The following is a 17,648-nucleotide window of genomic DNA, read 5'->3' as shown; positions in this document are numbered from 1 at the left end:
GTTAAAGCTCTTTCCACAGACAGTAAATTGGAACACTCTCACTTGGGTGTGTGTGTCTCGGTGCTTTGCCAGTCACACTGATGTTTGAAATCTGTTTCCACAGACAGAACATACAAACATTTCTCCTTCCACATTCAAAGGCCGATGATATTCAGGTCCTGAGGCTTCGAGTGATTCTGACAGATCTTGACGTGATGTTTGGTTTGAGTTTCCCGTCTGCAAATCCTCCCCTCCTGATACCCTGGAAAAGGAGTTTACAAATCATTACTGCAAGTACAGGACAGAAATTCAGAACAGACAATTGTAGATTGTATGGAACATTCTTTCCTCTATTGTTCCTCCAAAGCAGTAAATCCCTGCCCCATACAGTCTTCCCCATCACTGTCCTGAAATTCAAACACATCGCACGTCTGAAGGCAGCTTGTCCTACACTCCCAATTATCATCACCAACTCTGGCTGGGTTCAGTTCTACACTCACTGGTTCCCCTCCCCTGAAGGTGCTGACTCTGGCTGGGTTCAGTTCTCCACTCACTGGTTCCCCTCCCCTGAAGGTGCTGGCACTGGCTGGGTTCAGTTCTACACTCACTGGTTCCCCTCCCCTGAAGGTGCTGACTCTGGCTGGGTTCAGTTCTACACTCACTGGTGCCCCTCCCTCTCCCTCCCCTGAAGGTGCTGAGTCTGGCTGGTTTCAGTTCGACACTCACTAGTCCTTGGAAAAGGGATAGATATTGTTTCTGTCACTCATTGGTACAATGGGACAGTTTTAAATTGCTTGATTTAGGATAGACCATGCACTTTATCTGTCACTTTCTGGTACTGTGTGTCAGTGTGTGATTGACAGGTGTGTATAGGACAGACACTGTCACTCACTCTCTGGTACTATGTGTCAGTGTGTTATTGACAGGTGTGTATAGGACAGACACTGCCACTCACTCTCTGGTACTGTGTGTCAGTGTGAGATTGACAGGTGTGTCGAGGACAGACACTGCCACTCACTCTCTGGTACTGTGTGTCAGTGTGAGATTGGCAGGTGTGTATAGGACAGACACGGTACCTTTCATTCTCTGATATTGCTATAAGTATGGGATATATTTGTGAACATAGGATAGATATTGCATCTCTCAATCTCTGGTACAGTGAGGCAGACTTGGACTGCCAGATGAGTGTTGGATAGACACTGCCTCTCTCATTCTCTGACACTATGTGACAGGTGAGTGTTGGATAGATACTGCCTCTCTCATTCTCTGACACTATGTGACAGGTGAGTGTTGGATAGATACTGCCTCTCTCATTCTCTGACACTATGTGAGAGGTGAGTGTTGGATAGAGACTGCCTCTCTCATTTTCTAACACTATGTGACAGGTGAGTGTTGGATAGATACTGCCTCTCTCATTCTCTGACACTATGTGACAGGTGAGTGTTGGATAGATACTGCTGTTAATTCCTGGATTCTTTTACTTCAATCTGGTTCAGTAAAATTACTGAGTCGAATACCTCTTGTGCTTTGAACAAAGCAGTCTTTATTACCGGCCAGTAAGACCTATCAGACAGAAGATATACTCTCTGGATAGAGCGTACACACTCCCTACGGATAGGTGAAGTTACATCGTAAAGCGTTAACAGTTATACAGTTTTGAAATCAGATAACAAAATACAAATGGATTGACAGTCTAACTCAGACACTCATTAGTCAATCTATATGAGATGTTCTTCTTGAAAGCTCAAGTATTGCCTCCAAATGTTTCAATCTAATGGTGTGACTATTTACTGAGACCTTGCAATTCTGCAGATGTATTTCATGTTACAATTATATATTATTGGCAGGATTAGTGACTTGAAACCTTGAGACAGATTGTTAGCTATGCTGATGTTGCACTATTTGCAATCTGACATTCTCCCAGCTATTCTTCCATGGCTTATACATTTTCATATATCCCGTTTACTTTACTATCCTTAATTCCATATATTCCGTTCAGATATCCACATCCCCCCTTTTATCATTCTATGATAACATTTAGGATCATTCTATGAGTATTGCATTGTTGAGTAGTTCTCTAGTTTGTTGGATCATAACCCGGGAACCCTTGACCACAAGAGGGTCTGCTAACCTTGTCATTGCTTTACAGCAGAGGTTAAGGCAACCAACAATCAAACAGCAGGTAATTATTATGATGAGAACAATTGCGCCATGTATTAGATAGGATCTCCAAGATCCACCCAGAAACCAATCAAACCTGCTAAGTTCTTTTGCTGGTGTGGATAACTTTTTCACCTCCCTCCTTATGTGATCGGCAAGGTGGGTTATGTTTCCTGAACTATCAGGAATGTAAGTGCAACATTCAGATCCTATCAGGGCACACGTTCCCCCTTTCTCAGCTAACAGGTAATCGAGGGCCATTCGGTTTTGTAATGCTACGGTCCTTATCGCTACCATTTCAGCTGTGATGCCCTCCAGAGCCTCAGCAGTGCGGTTAGCTACCTGTTCCAATATCGTTTCTTTGAATCCATCTAACAGTCTCAGTTAGGGTCAGGGGAACGGTGCGCAAAGGAATTCCCCCTTTGGAATGTATAGGGATATGTGAACACACCCAGCATCTAGTGAAGTGCCCTTTTTCCGCATAAACGTAAGACATAAACAAAAAGGTGTTTACATGGAGCTCTCGCCTTTGTCTTCCTTCCCGTGCACCAAAACTGTCATATATCAACACTATTATGCAGACAGTAGCATACAGACACAGTCTCATCTTATAAATAGTCCCATTATTTAGCTGATAAAAAGAATTCTGTTTTCACGTTTCCCTTCAGGTCTCCGTCAGTGTATTTGGCTGTCTGACAGGTAAGAGTTCAAACTGATCCTCCTTCAATTGCCTTGTTCAGCTATAGGGAGGAGGAGATCTGGAACAGAAACAGGAATTAGACTAACCAGCAAAATTTGTTTAAATGGTGATGAGCTTGCAGTGGTGCAGGTGAACCCAGGCACTTTTCCCCTCAACCTTGGCTGCAGTGGGGGTAGTGAGTGACACCTAAAAAGGCCCCTCTCATTGTGGCTCTAATCCCTTCCGAATCCATACTTCCCTGGTGCCACGAGGGACTATTCGGGTAAGCATCTTGAACCTGGTTGTGAACTAGTCGCAGAGCCTGAGTCAGAGAAAGAACATAGGTGGTCATCAGTCTAGCTGAGATCTCATATCTAGGAACAATTTCCCTCATTAACACCTTAACAACAGTCTGAGTCTTATTGTCCAGATTAGGGTAGGCTTCAATCCATCTGCTAAACACATCTACTATTACTAACACATATCTGTAACACTGAACTTTTTGCAACTCAATGTAGTCCAACTAAAATGTCTCAAAGGGACCTTCGGGTAGGGGCGTTTTACCCCAATCACAGGGGACTCCCTTCCCTGGAATATGTTGCTGGCCAACCAGGCAACGACTACTGATGTTCTGGGTGAGCGCCTGGAGTTTAGGGTGCCACCAAGTAGCCAAAAGCGTATCACTTGTTGCCCTTGCTCCACAATGAGTAGCAAAATGCAGACATTCTATAACCCATGAAGCCAACTCGTCAGACATGCAAGTCTGTTCCGCGGGAGTGGTCCAGAGTTTAGAAACATTGTCATAAGTACATGCATAATATTTCCACAACAGTTTATCTTTTTCAGGAGCGTCCCCCTGTGCTTTTATAACATCTTGGATGGTTGGCATTGGTTTTTCCGAGGCTAACTTATCCTTCGCAGGATTTTTAGTCTGACTCATAATTTTGGGCACTACCATCTGTTGGTCATGAGAGGCCTGTTTGGCCTCTTGGTACAATGGCAATGCGTTTGGGGAACATGAGGGCTTGCAACAAATCAGATACTAACTGTTTGAGATATCTCATTCCCCTGTGAGGTTAGGAATCCCCTATTTTTCCATAATTGTCCGAAATCATGCGCCACCCCAAAGGCATACCTAGAGTCGGTATAGATATTGACTTTGAGATCGTTGGCCAAGATACAGGCTTGGGTGAGGGCGAATAGTTCAGCTTGTTGAGCAGAATAGGCGGTTTCAAAGCAGCAGATTCCAAGACCTGATTCTCCTGGTTTACTATGGCGTATCCTGAGATTCGTGTATCTTCTGGATTAATAGAAGTACTTCCGTCAACATACATAAACAATCATGACTGGGTTCTTCCTCATCTTGGGTTGGCTCAGTAAGAATACAGTCTGGATCTTCCATTGGTACATCAACTAAATCTTCCCTGACTGATGTGGCCTCTTAAATTAAAGATAAGCAATCATGACTGGGTTCTTCCTCATCTTGGGGTGGCTCAGTAAGGAAACAGGCCGGATTAATTGCAGTACAGTGCCGAAAAGTCAGTTTAGGATTGCCTGTGATTTCAGTGGGTTCTGTCGGATAGAGGGCCAGTCCACATTGCCCTGCACTGGGATCTCAATTAATGGGAGTATAACCCACTTGGGAGGGGTCCTCTGCCCACACATGAGGATCCACATAGTCAGGTATGTCCGAGCCAGTATGATGCCATAGAGTTGTTAATACTTTCTCGGGGTCCCCATTAAATTGGACTGTTCGGCCATGTTTTATTTGCACATCCCGGCTGGTAGGGTCAGCCTCATCTATGGCCTTGCGTACTATAACTCCCAAATCCTTAGCATGGTGAGGGGCTAATACTTCACGAGCAATATGCGGTGCCATTGTTAGGGGCTGTTTCCACAGATTCTTATCCACTTCCACAAAATCTGCCTCTCTTTCCAGTCCAGTCACTCTAGCCCTTAATAGAATTCCCTTCACTTCCCCTTCGTGATCCTGATAAAAGTTCTGCAGGTCCTGATTCTTTCCACTGGGATCGTATGCTAGGGTCACGTGACAGGGTGCCTGCGGCAGGTCCAGAGACCACCACTGAGGGGTTCTAGTGGTATAATACTGCCGCTTAAGGGTTTCCTGTTTTACAATAATCCCATTATCTCCACACTCCAAATGCAACTGGAATTTGCAAAGGAGGTCTCTAGCCATCAAGTTACAGTCCAGATTGGTAGTGATGACAAATCGATGTTCTACCAATTCTTCTTGGTAACCCACTTTAACTAGTTCTGACACCAGGAATGTCGAGATTTGTCCCAGGAATCCTGAAAGTTCCTGTGTTTCAGTAGAAGCAGGGAGTTTAAGCTTTGATTGTACAGAAGACATGAAGGCTCCCGTATCTATCAAAAAGGGTTGCCACTCATTCAGAATGGGTTCGTCGTCCGGGGAGGATCCCTGCACAATCAAGCTGTGTAGTCAATCGGGGGACAATTGACCAAAGGGGTTGTTCTGGGAGAAGTTAGTGTAAGATCCTCCTCTCCCCCCTTGCCCCCCTCCTCTTCCTTTTCCATGCTGACGGTAGGGGCAATTTTTATTCCAATGTCCTTCCTGCCCACAATTAAAACAGTCAATTCCTCTTACCCAGTCCCGGCCTCTTCCCATCCCATGCCGGGGACAATAGGGAGGTTTATTAGCAGGGCTCGGGCCGTTTGGTTGTTTAGTATAACCGTATCCTTGCTTATCCATCCAATCCTGTATGCAACACTGCGGTTCTATTGATCCTTCCTCCCGAGATGGCTCTTCCTTTCTAGTCACGTATTCAGTCTTGACCCGGGTTGGGGGCGCACCTCCCCCCTCCCCTTTCTTTTTCTGCCAATAATATCTAACTGCCCTTTCCATCTGTCCGGATAGCGTGAGCAATCAAATAGTTGTTTGAAGATCACAGACATCTATAGAGAGGTGGTCTGCAGCTTGTTGTGCATCAGGGTTTGGCATTGGTCTGACAGGGAATTGGTGTCGGGACTTTGGGATCTTGGAAATCATTTCTAGGCCAGTGGATGTTTCAGAGCTGTCTGACTGTTTGACAGTTCTGCGTCTCGATCGGCGGGGGTGTTTGCTATGTCTTTCACAACTTGGACTGGTAGGTTGACTAGAAGATTTACGGGACTGTTTGTGATGTTGAGATATAGTTCTGCCCTTTCGACTATATTGCCTGTGAACTGGGGATCCGAATCGCTATCAGAGGATGAGGAGTCAGTTTGGGTTTGTTGCTTTGGTGATATGTGGTTGTTCCTAACTCTTTTTACTGGAGTGTTAGGTGGAGGGTGTTGGGAAGAGGACTGGAGCAAGAGGCCAGGGGGTGCGGGAGGCGCCGTTGGGCGCTGAGTCAGTGGCCACTCATCAATTTCATCATCAGCCTCGGTTAACACAAAGCCAGCCATTTTAACTTGTAGTTGATCAATACCTTTCTCAGAGGTCCCAGAGGATCTCTTAGCAAGTTTCTCGTGCGCACATTCATTCTTTTTTTTTAAAAGACGTCTACAGTTTTAACATGTGTTCCCTCTGTCAATGCAAGTCCTAATTTAATAGCATTTGTTTGCCAACTCGATAGAAGTGATGCATCTTTTAATTTCTGACAATAATGTCGCCAGGTTGCAATTAAATTTTTTTATCCCCTTTTCCTCGTCCCCTTCTCCAAATTAATCCCTGTGCTTTTTTTTTTACCTCTACGCTTCTAGTGTGACCTAGAGGCCACTGGTCATCTCCTAATAATTTGTTCAGGGCTCCTGATAATTTTCTAAAGTCTTCAGCTCTTTCAGGGAATTCCTCACATAGCTTTTGTAGCGGATTATCCGCATCCGTGGTTTTATCTAACTGATTACCCTTTTTCACACTGCCCCTCGTATTACTGTGTCGCTACGCGTTCGTGTCGTCGTGCAATTTAAACAAACTTACAAATAGACACAGACTTTACAGAACTAACACGGACTTTAACTAACTCCAAATAACCAAACTTTACGAATGCTAACACTTACCCGCATCGCCGCACGGTCCGCGTCGCCGCACGATCTCAATACTAAACTACCACGTCGCCTCGCAGTTCACGTCGCCGCGCAATCCGCGTCGACCCGTGGCTCGCGTCGCCGCGCGAGTTAAGATACTTTAACTTTAAAAGGTAAACAAGGACTTCTAACACTTACCCGCATTACCCGCATTACCGCATGATCCGCATCGCCGCATGATCTACAAAATAGACAAAGACTTCTAACACTTACCCGCATTACCGCATCCGCATCGCCGCATGATACTTAAAACCTTACTTAAAACTCTAAACACTTTAAGACTTACAGACTTACTGCCATTAGCACTGACTTTCGCGATTCGCGTTGCTGCGCCTCTGCGTCACTACGCGTTGGCGTCACTGCGCGTTTACGTCACCGCGCGTCTACGTCACTGCGCGTTGACGTCACTGCGCGTTCGCTTCACTGCGCGTTTACGTCACTGCGCGTTCGCTTCGGCCCTTCTCCTCTCGGCCGCGCGTTCGCGTCGGCCCTACCTTCCGAGTTGCTGCGGGGTTTTTTTTTTAAATTCAATCAGAGCCTAGACGGGCCAAGTGATATTCAAGGTCCCTTCGTCGTACCTGAGTTGAACACCTATCCTCTATTTAAATCCCCATTTTATTCCCTGTGAGCCTAATTTTCTAATTTTGATTTCTTATGAGCCTCAATTAATTTCTTTTAGTCTCCAAATTTCTCTATCCTTTCGCGTCACTGCGCAGTTTAAATTCAATCAGTCAATGAAAGCCCTAATTTAATGGAGTTTTTCTGCCAACTGGACAGGAGTGATTTTATATTTTTCATAATTTAAAATCTCAGAAATTTTTTTTTTCTTTCAGCACCTATTTAGTACGTTACTTTTTTTTTATAACTAGAGAGAAGTCTGGCACGTAGGCTGTGGACTGCTTTTCGTTATCTCAATTGTTCCAGCCTCAAGGTCGTGTTATTTAATATAATTTTTTTTTAAAATCCTTTTGAATCCATCTCAGTTGTTTTGCTGTGCCTTCTCTGAATGTTTGCTTTCAACAAGTTTTTCTTTTTTTTTAACCACCGGGACCATGTAATTTTTTCTTTTTTTAACAAATCTATCCTTTGGGCATTTCCTGGCTCCGCAACTTATCATCCGAATATACGTAATTCAATAAGGTTCACACTCTTAAACTTCCCACATACAGGACAACACTACGAAGGGTTAAAACAAACTTTCATTCTGTTTGAGATAAAACAAACCACAACTCACAAACCACAACTCCCCGGCTTTTTTTTTACAGTAAAAGTCACAGAAGCATTTCTCATTTAAACAGACATTCACAAGAGTCTCTTTTCTTTCCTATTAATTTTTTTTTGATCCATGATTGATCATCTATCCCTATCTAGCTCTAACTATCTTTCCAAGTCGCCGCTTGGTTTGCGTCATCGCACAATTTCCCTATCTCTATCCCTATCTAAGTTTGAAAGGTATTCACCAGATTGTCCTGGATCTCGTTCAGACACTACCTGAGAACCAGCGAGTGGCTAAACTTTCCTCAGACTTTTGAAACCGGGGGAAACTGGAGCAGTATTGAAATCATACTCACTCCAGTGGCCATTTTCCCCTCGTCTCGTCCAAGGCTAGTCTGGCTCTTAATTCGCAAGTTTTCGGCAGTCGTCCGTTGAGATCCCACTTCTGACACCAAATGTTAATTCCTGGATTCTTTTACTTCAATCTGGTTCAGTAAAATTACTGAGTCGAATACCTCTTGTGCTTTGAACAAAGCAGTCTTTATTACCGGCCAGTAAGACCTATCAGACAGAAGATATACTCTCTGGATAGAGCGTACACACTCCCTACGGATAGGTGAAGTTACATCGTAAAGCGTTAACAGTTATACAGTTTTGAAATCAGATAACAAAATACAAATGGATTGACAGTCTAACTCAGACACTCATTAGTCAATCTATATGAGATGTTCTTCTTGAAAGCTCAAGTATTGCCTCCAAATGTTTCAATCTAATGGTGTGACTATTTACTGAGACCTTGCAATTCTGCAGATGTATTTCATGTTACAATTATATATTATTGGCAGGATTAGTGACTTGAAACCTTGAGACAGATTGTTAGCTATGCTGATGTTGCACTATTTGCAATCTGACATTCTCCCAGCTATTCTTCCATGGCTTATACATTTTCATATATCCCGTTTACTTTACTATCCTTAATTCCATATATTCCGTTCAGATATCCACATTGCCTCTCTCATTCTCTGACACTATGTGACAGGTGAGTATAGGATAGACACTGCCACTTTCAATCTCCGGTGCAGTGTCAGTGTGGGACTGACCGGTGATTATAGGATAGATACTGACACTTTCATTCTCTGAACCATTGACAGGTAAATATAGAATGAATATTGTGGGTGTCTGGTATGGAAGTGTGGTTTTGACTCTGTATCTGTCCATCTCTGGTATGTGAATGAGGGTTTTACTCTGTATGTCAGTTTCTGATAGGAGAGTGTGGGTTTTATCCTGTACCTGTCACTTTCTGGTAATTGCCTGTGGGTTTCATTCTGTATCTTTCCATTCATGGTGTGTGAGTGTGTGTTTTGTGCTGCATCTGTCCATCTCTATTATGTGAATGTGAGCTCTACTCTATACCCGTCATTCTCCAGTATGTTAGTATTGTTTTACTGTGTACCACCAATTCCTGATAGAGTATTCGTTTTACTTTCTAACTGTCAATTTTTGCTTTGGAGGTGAGTGTTTACTCTTTATCTGTCGGTCTCTGGTAAATGAGTCTGAGTTTCACTCTGTATCTATCTGTCTCTGGTATGTGAGCGTGGCCCTTTCTCTGTCTCTCCATTTCTGTTATGGGAACCTGGGTTTTATTCTGTACCTGTCAAGTTCTGATATGTGATTGTGGGCCTTACTCTATATCTGTCAGTTTCTGGTATGGAAGAGAGGTCTTTACCCTGTACCTGTCAATAACTGGTAAGTGAGTATTGGCACTTCACTGTATGTCAATTTATGTTATGGGAATATGGATTGTAATATGTCAGCCTCTGATGTGTGACTGTGGGTTTTATACTGTATCTCTCAGTCTCTGATATGCAAGTGTGTGTATTATTCTGTTCCGGACAGGTTTTGGTCTGTGTGTGAGGATTTAAGCTGTGCGTCTAGGTTTCTGGTATGTTAGTCTGCCTTTAATTTGTATCTATTTGTTTATGTGGTTTTATGTTTTACACAGTACCTCTCAGTTTCTGGTATGTGAGTGTGAGGTCTAATCTGTACCTGTCAGTGTCTGGCAAGTGAGTGTGGGGTATAATCTGTACCTGTCTGTGTCTGGCAAGTGAGTGTGGAGTATAATCTGTATCTGCCAGTTCCTGGCAAGTGAGTTTGGGTGTTTAATGTACGTGTCAGTGTGATCTGTTTCAATGGTTTAACAGCATCTGATTCTACTGTTCCATGTGGCTGTAAGATTCATAATGGATCTCTGCCACTTTGGATCACTGTGGGACTGACAGCTTCTGCTGCCTGTGACAATAGGATTGAGGCCAGTTCTGTGTCTCTGTGCTCTGTGAGTGATAATGTACTTACTGTGTGTGAGAAGGAGCTGTCTGCTCTGTTCCTTGTGTTCCGGGTGGAGGAGGAAAGCTCACATTTGTTCTGGCTGGTTGAAGAATTTTGCTCTGAGAATAATAATACGAGAACAATATTAGTTCTAAGATATGGATGCGGGGGAGAATATGATGTATCTGAGGGAGCGACAATATATCTCTCGATCACCAGCAACATTGTTCTGGAGAACTCAACACACCGAAACAATATAACCCGACTTTAAAATATCTTCTCCCACACTCCTCTCCTGATGTCTGCATTAGATGCACTTTGTGAAACTCCCCACATCCTCACTGTCAGGCTCTGTTTCCACTGCTCACTATCCAAGAACAACAGACATGGTGAGATTGGAACTGAATCAGTAACATTCGTTGCTGATTTGGGGAAAGAAAGCAGCAATGATTTGAAAGAGCGAGGTGATTTACTTTCTCTATTACCTTACACTGTCGAAACACAGCCGGAAAATGGCCTCTCCCTTCCCCCACTCACTGAGACTGGTTCTTGTTCCACTCTGCCTCTTACACACAGCCCCAACTCACCCTGATCTCCCCCCTGGACTCCATGCCGATCTCTGAGCCCATCTGCAGACACGCTCCCAAAGCGCTGCACTGCTGTGAGGAGGCTGCTGCTCGCTGCCTTACCCCGGGGCCGCGGGGTCTCCATTCCCGGCTGTTTTAAACCATCTTCTTCCACTCACTGAGTGAATGGCAATCACAGACAGGGCTGGGGGAGGGGAGGGCACATGTGCTCTTCTTCTCACTGCAAATCGACACAGGGGGCGGGGCTGAACCGCGCATGTGCAGCTCTCTGCACTAATACAGCCTGTAAAAATCAAAGTGCTCTTTTCCCAATTTACTTTTATCAGAATCTGAGCAAAGGAACTGGGCCTTGGTGGAAAGGACAGAGAATGATTAAAGCTGGGAATCCTGTCCCTTGGAGATGCTCAATTTGGGATCATTCTGTGCAGGGTGTTTCTCTCCATGAGCCCGTCTTCACAAAGCAATCCTGCAGAAACATCGGAGGGACGAGGGAGTGGGAGTGTTTGCTGGGACCGTGCAAGAGTTAATATCTGACAGAAATAGTCCGAGATCAGTTTAATTAGAGTAAAACACTCGGTCACTGAGAGTAATACCGAAGTGGATAATCAAGGGGCTATAGGGAGAGAGGAACGTGATGCTTTTACTATCACTAATGAAGCAGTACTCGGTAAAATAATGGGACTAAAGGCCGACAATCACCTGGACCTGATGGCTTATATCCTAGATTCTTCAGAGAAGTGATTGCAGAGATAGTGGATGCATTGGTTGCAATCTAACAAAATTCCCTGGCTTCTGAGGTGGTCCTAGCAGATTGGAAAACCGCAAATGTAAAAGCTCTATTTATTTAAAAAAGGAGGCAGACAAAAAGCAGGAAACTATAGACCAGTTAGCCTAACATCTGTCGTTGGGAAAATGCTGGAGTCCATTATTAAGGAAGCAGTAGCGCAACATTTGGAAAAGCATGATTCAATCAAGCAGATTCAGCATGGTTTTATGAAAGGGAAATCATGTTTGACAAATTTTCTGGAGTTCTTTGAGGATATAGCGAGCAGGGTGGATAAGGGGGAACCAGTGGATGTAGTGTATTTGGATTTCCAGAAGGCATTCGATAAGGTGCCAAATAAGAGGTTACTGCACAAGATAAAATTTCACGAGGTTGGGGGTAATATATTAGTATGGATAGAGGATTGGTTAACTAACAGAAAACAGAGAGTCAGGATAAATGTGTCACTTTCCGATTGGTGCCGCAGGGATTGGTGCTGGGTCCTCAACTATTTACAATCTATTATTAATGACTTGAATGAAAGGACCGAGTTTAATGTCGCCAAGTTTGCTGATGATACAAAGATGGGTGGGAAAGCAAATTGTGAGGACACAAAAAATCTGCAAAGGGATATAGACAGGTTAATTGAGTGGGCAAAAATTTGGCAGATGTAGTATAATGTGGGAAAATGTGAGGTTATCCACTTTGGCAGAAATAATAGAAAAGCAAATTATAATATAAATGGAGAAAAATTGCAAAATGCCACAGTACAGAGACACCTGGGGGTCCTTGTGCATAAAACACAAAGAGTTAGTATGCAGGTACAGCAAGGAAGCAGGAAGGCAAATGGAATGTTGGCCTTTATTGCAAGGCGGGTATAGAGTATAAAAGCAGAGAAGTGCTGCTACAACTGTACAGGGTATTGGTGAGGCCACACCTGGAGTATTGCGTGCAGGTTTGGTCTCCGTATTTAAGGAATGATATACTTGCATTGGGGCTGTTCAGAGGTTGATTCCAGAGATGAGGGGATTGTCTTATGAGGATAGGTTGAGTAGGTTGGGCCTATACACATTGGAGTTCAGAAGAATGAGAGGTGATCTTAACGAAACATATAAAATAACGAGAGGAATCGACAAGGTGGATGCAGGGAGGATATTTCCACTCATAGACGATACCCCCTAGTTTTAGTTTACCCTAATAAGGGGCCACCCATTTAAAACTGAGATGAAGAGAAATTTCTTCACTCAGAGAGTTTTGAATCTGTGGACTTCTCTGCCCCAGAGAGCTGTGGAGGCTGGGGCATTGAATATATTTAAGGCAGAGGTAGATAGATTGTTGAGCGATAAGGGAACAGAGGAGTGTGCAGGGAAGTGGAGCTGAGTCCATGATCAGATCAGCCATGATCTTATTGAATGGCGGAGCAGGCTCCAGGAGCCAAATGTCCTAATCCTGCTCATATTTCTTATGTTGTTGTGAGATAATAACCCTGGGACTGTTCACAGGGTTTCTAACCCAGGGAGTGAACAGCTCTGGGGCTTCCCTGTTACAATTGTCTGGGAGGTAAACCGTAAGCTTAGCACTGAGCAGCGCCTTTTGGAGAGATAGTGAGAAATCCGAGGTGTTGAGTGAGAATAAAATAAACAAGTTGTTGCTTTACCCAGGAGGACCGGTTCGAAACAAACACTGACCGCACCTCACATTGCTCCTATACCAAGATGGCCGTGCATGCGTTTTGCTGCTCAGTGAATCAAGATGGCGGAGCGCTGACCTTGCCTTCCTGTACAAAGATGGCTACCGTTACCCTGGGCCAGTGACCGGGAGAAAGCCTCGACGATGCAGTCGCCGATATTCCGGTTATTATTCCGGGCTTCCGGCGGGCACCAGTTGTTTATGAAGCCTCCCCAGCTCCCTGCTGGTCCATTACTCCCCTTCGCCCCGCTGAAAACGGGCTCTTTTGCGCAGCAGATGTTCACCGTGTGCGCTCCGCCATTACACGCACCGCGCATGCCCCAAACACAGCCAGGTCCCGCGCCTGCGCACTGGGCCCGTGTAATCTGGGTTCGGCACATTCTCCGTCGCGGGGAATACTGGGTAAATACACCGCCATTGAAAGGCCACATTAGCGAATTGAGGAGGATTTATTGTGATTGAAAAGCTGCATTAGAGGGAGCAGAGTGAGGCGGCCCGGCCAGGAAATACGCGCGGTTGCGGCCTGCAAGACCATCAGCAGGCCGGGGCCATCAGAGGGAGCAGCGTGCGGCGGCATACCACTGCAGGAGGGCGACGGTTGCGAAGTCAGGTCGCTGATTGCAGTGCGGGCAGGCACAGCAGGAGGGGCGAAGGAGCAAGAGTTTGTAGAAGGAAGTGACCGGGGCCCAGGGGCAGCACGGGCCAGCCCACCTTGCTACATGTGTGCGCGATCGGTCCGTGCAGCAGAGCTCGTCTCCAATCGTCTTGGTTAACCCTTGCCACTGGACTAAGACCTAGTCCTGTCAAGCCTGTGTGGTGGCTGGTGTGCAACGGCCACCACACGTTACAAAAATCCAAGCACAGGCATCTTCCACCCTCCAAGATGTAGTTCGGGATCTGGAATATTAGGTCCTTCATTGAAACAGCTGTGAACTTTTTGCGTGGAAGCAAGTCATCCTCGCTTTGAGGGACTGCCTATAATGATGACTGTGATTGCATTGGGCACTGAACCATGTTCATTCTGGCAGTTAGACTTTGTTTCTGCTGCTCTACATAACTCCTATACCTCAGCTGGAGATTAATGTTCTCTATAAATATTGAATAAATCAGCTTGTTTCAAGCACCCTGTGTCGAATATTTGATTTCTCCATAATAAAAGGAGACTAATTAATGTTCCATCCCCTACCATTTTGGGCCTTTTTTTAGTCTAGATTATTTCACTTCTCACGCAGTTCATCTTTTCCCACATCAAATCCAAAGCTTTTTTCATTTCAGTATACGGCTTGTGGGTGTCATCAACTGAACCGGAGTCTCTCACTTTACACTCATTTGACGTACCTTTTAACCAACACTTGAAAGAAACATAGAAAATAGGTGCAGGAGTAGGCCATTCGGTCTTTCGAGCCTGCACCGCCATTCAATGAGTTCATGGCTGAACATGCAACTTTAGTCCTCATTCCTGCTTTCTCGCCATACCCCTTGATCCCCTTGTTAGTAAGGACGATGTCTAACTCCTTTTTGAATATATTTTGTGAATTGGCCTCAACAACTTCCTGTGGTAGAGAATTCCACAGGTTCACCACTCTCTGGGTGAAGAAGTTTCTCCTCATCTCGGTCCTAAATGGCTTACCCCTTATTCTTAGACTGTGACCCCTGGTTCTGGACTTCTCCAACATTGGGAACATTCTTCCTGCATCTAACCTGTCTAAACCCGTCAGAATTTTAAACGTTTCTATGAGATCCCCTCTCATTCTTCTGAACTCCAGTGAATACAAGCCCAGTTGATCCAGTCTTTCTTGATATGTCAGTCCCGCCATCCTGGGAATCAGTCTGGTGAACCTTCGCTGCACTCCCTCAATAGCAAGAATGTCCTTCCTCAAGTTAGGAGACCAAAACTGTACACAATACTCCAGGTGTGGCCTCACCAATGCCCTGTGCAACTGTAGTAACAACTCCCTGCCCCTGTACTCAAATCCCCTCGCTATGAAGGCCAACATGCCATGTGCTTTCTTCACCGCCTGCTGTACCTGCATGCCAATCTTCAATGACTGATGTACCATGACACCCAGGTCTCGTTGCACCTCCCCTTTTCCTAATCATTCAGATAATAGTCTGTCTCTCTGTTTTTACCACCAAAGTGGATAACCTCGCATTTATCCACATTATACTTCATCTGGCATGCATTTGCACACTCACCTAACCTATCCAAGTTCATTGAAGGAATCTTCTTTACTGCGCAAACCTAATTTCCTCCCTTCTGTCACATCTCCATATTTCTCACAGAGAAATAAATTAGTGACATTAGATTTGGCAATTTTGGGACAAGAACAGGTGGATACAATTGTTGCAATGATTACATCTAATCATCAGCCTGCCTGAAAAGAGCTTCTGACAATAATCTGTCACCAGGCCCCACCAGTCACCATCTGATTCCACCATCATATCTTCATTCATTACCCACCTTTCCCCCTAACTAGAGCTGCTTTCACCGGCATGACCATTCCACATACTGAGGCTCTCTAATTCCCGAGCAGAGCATAAACACCAGCATGGACTGGTTCATCCGAATGGTCCATTTCTGTGCCTTATATCCGATGTCAATTTGTAGTCTCAGTGTAAGTGGTCCCCAGATTTGATGCCTCGGTGTTACTGGTCCCTGGATTTGTTGTCACGGTATTAGTAATCCCTCAATTGGTGTCAGGATGTAATTAATCCTGGATTTGATGTCTCATTTTAACTGGTCCCTGGATTTGTTGCCTCAGTGTAAGCGGTCCCTGGTTTTGCTGTTACAGTATATGTCCCTGGATTTGATGCCTCAGTGTAAAGAGTTCCTGGATTTGATGTCACAATGTAAGTGGATCCTGGATTTGGTGTCAACAGTACCTCATACCTGGGACTGAGGGAAAACCCACAGCCCAGCAACGCATTCAGCACAAAATGATCCCACACAAATCTATTCCCAATAAACACGACACACATTAATTCACCACAAACAGTCAGTGCCTGAAGGAACTGCAGCCCCACTTCTAACTTCAGGAAACACATGATACAAAACATTTTAAAGGAAAAATAAATCCCATCATAGTTCAACAGAGGCGATTAATGGGCAGTAAATTCCCCCCACTCATTCACCTCCTTCACCCCTGTTCTCCAACACCCCCTCCCCTATTAATCTTTCACCCCAACTCTCTAACCCGTGACACCAACTCCACTATCACTCCATTCCTCTCACACCCTCACCCCAACATCTCCTTCACACCTACTCGCCCCAACACTTTCTTCACCCCTACTCTCCAACTCATCACTCTAACTCCTCTTTCACGCTTCTCTCCAAACCCCCTCACCCAACTCCTCTTTCAGCCCTACAATTTTATTTGTAATATCACTTTCACAAGTTAGCCACACTGGAGGTAAATATCAGGAGCTTCTGTGTGACGATGAGGTGATCACTGGGCAATAAAGTGCAGAGACTGGTGGGTGGCTGCTCATTATCCTCGGTGAGATTTAATCCCCTTTCCCACTGAATACTGCGGACAGACATGGTCACCTTGGTAATGGAATGGTCAGTGTGACATCACTTTCTAAACAAGAGCACACAAGACAATGGGTCATCAATAAATGGTAAAGGGATTAAACACTCTGCAATTACATTGTAAATAAAAGGAAATAAAATGCTGGAAAATAACTGGCGAAGATAATAATTTATCTCTGTGGAATTGACTGACAAACTTTAAGAATGATGTGATTAGTTTACACACACACACGTGTATATATATATATATATAGATTGATAGATAGCAAAGACTTTGTGTGCACACTTTTCAGTTGTTCTGCTTCACCAGATGCAATATATATTCTTAGGTCTTTCGGACCCGTCGGGAGCCGATCCGGTGGTGCTTGATAGGGGAATGGGGCAGATATTTAAAGGGACAGGGACTTACTTTTCTCTGCCTATTTATACTTAAATAATAGTCCAGTTTATCTCGGAGTGTCGGAGGACTTCACGAAACGAGTTACCATTAACTGTCGCTCCCTTCTGTACTGTGTAATGATTGTAAAGCTGTCTATTTCAGTGATTTGCGCCTTTCTAAAATGTCTCATTGTTTTTGATGATCCTTGCTTGCCTGTCTAATTTGGAAAGACTTCAGAATTGTGCAGTGTGCCGAAGGTTTTATTTAAAGGTGGAGTAAAATCTGTTTGAAAA

The 17,648-nt window shown here is 44.5% G+C and overlaps 1 long non-coding RNA gene across 1 annotated transcript; it reads right to left on the bottom strand.

Annotated features, from left to right (window-relative positions):
* Positions 1-1,450: 1,450 nt before the first annotated feature.
* Positions 1,451-10,502, bottom strand: LOC139273367 (uncharacterized). The gene is made up of 3 exons (XR_011595087.1): positions 10,433-10,502; positions 7,004-7,046; positions 1,451-2,897 (listed from the first exon to the last, which is right to left on the bottom strand). It is a non-coding gene; the product is annotated as an uncharacterized lncRNA (long non-coding RNA).
* Between the last annotated feature and the right edge of the window lie 7,146 nt (positions 10,503-17,648).

Source organism: Pristiophorus japonicus, chromosome 9 (genome assembly GCF_044704955.1).
Source record: "Pristiophorus japonicus isolate sPriJap1 chromosome 9, sPriJap1.hap1, whole genome shotgun sequence".
NCBI lineage: Eukaryota > Metazoa > Chordata > Chondrichthyes > Pristiophoridae > Pristiophorus > Pristiophorus japonicus.
This window is presented reverse-complemented; position numbering and strand designations above follow the sequence as displayed.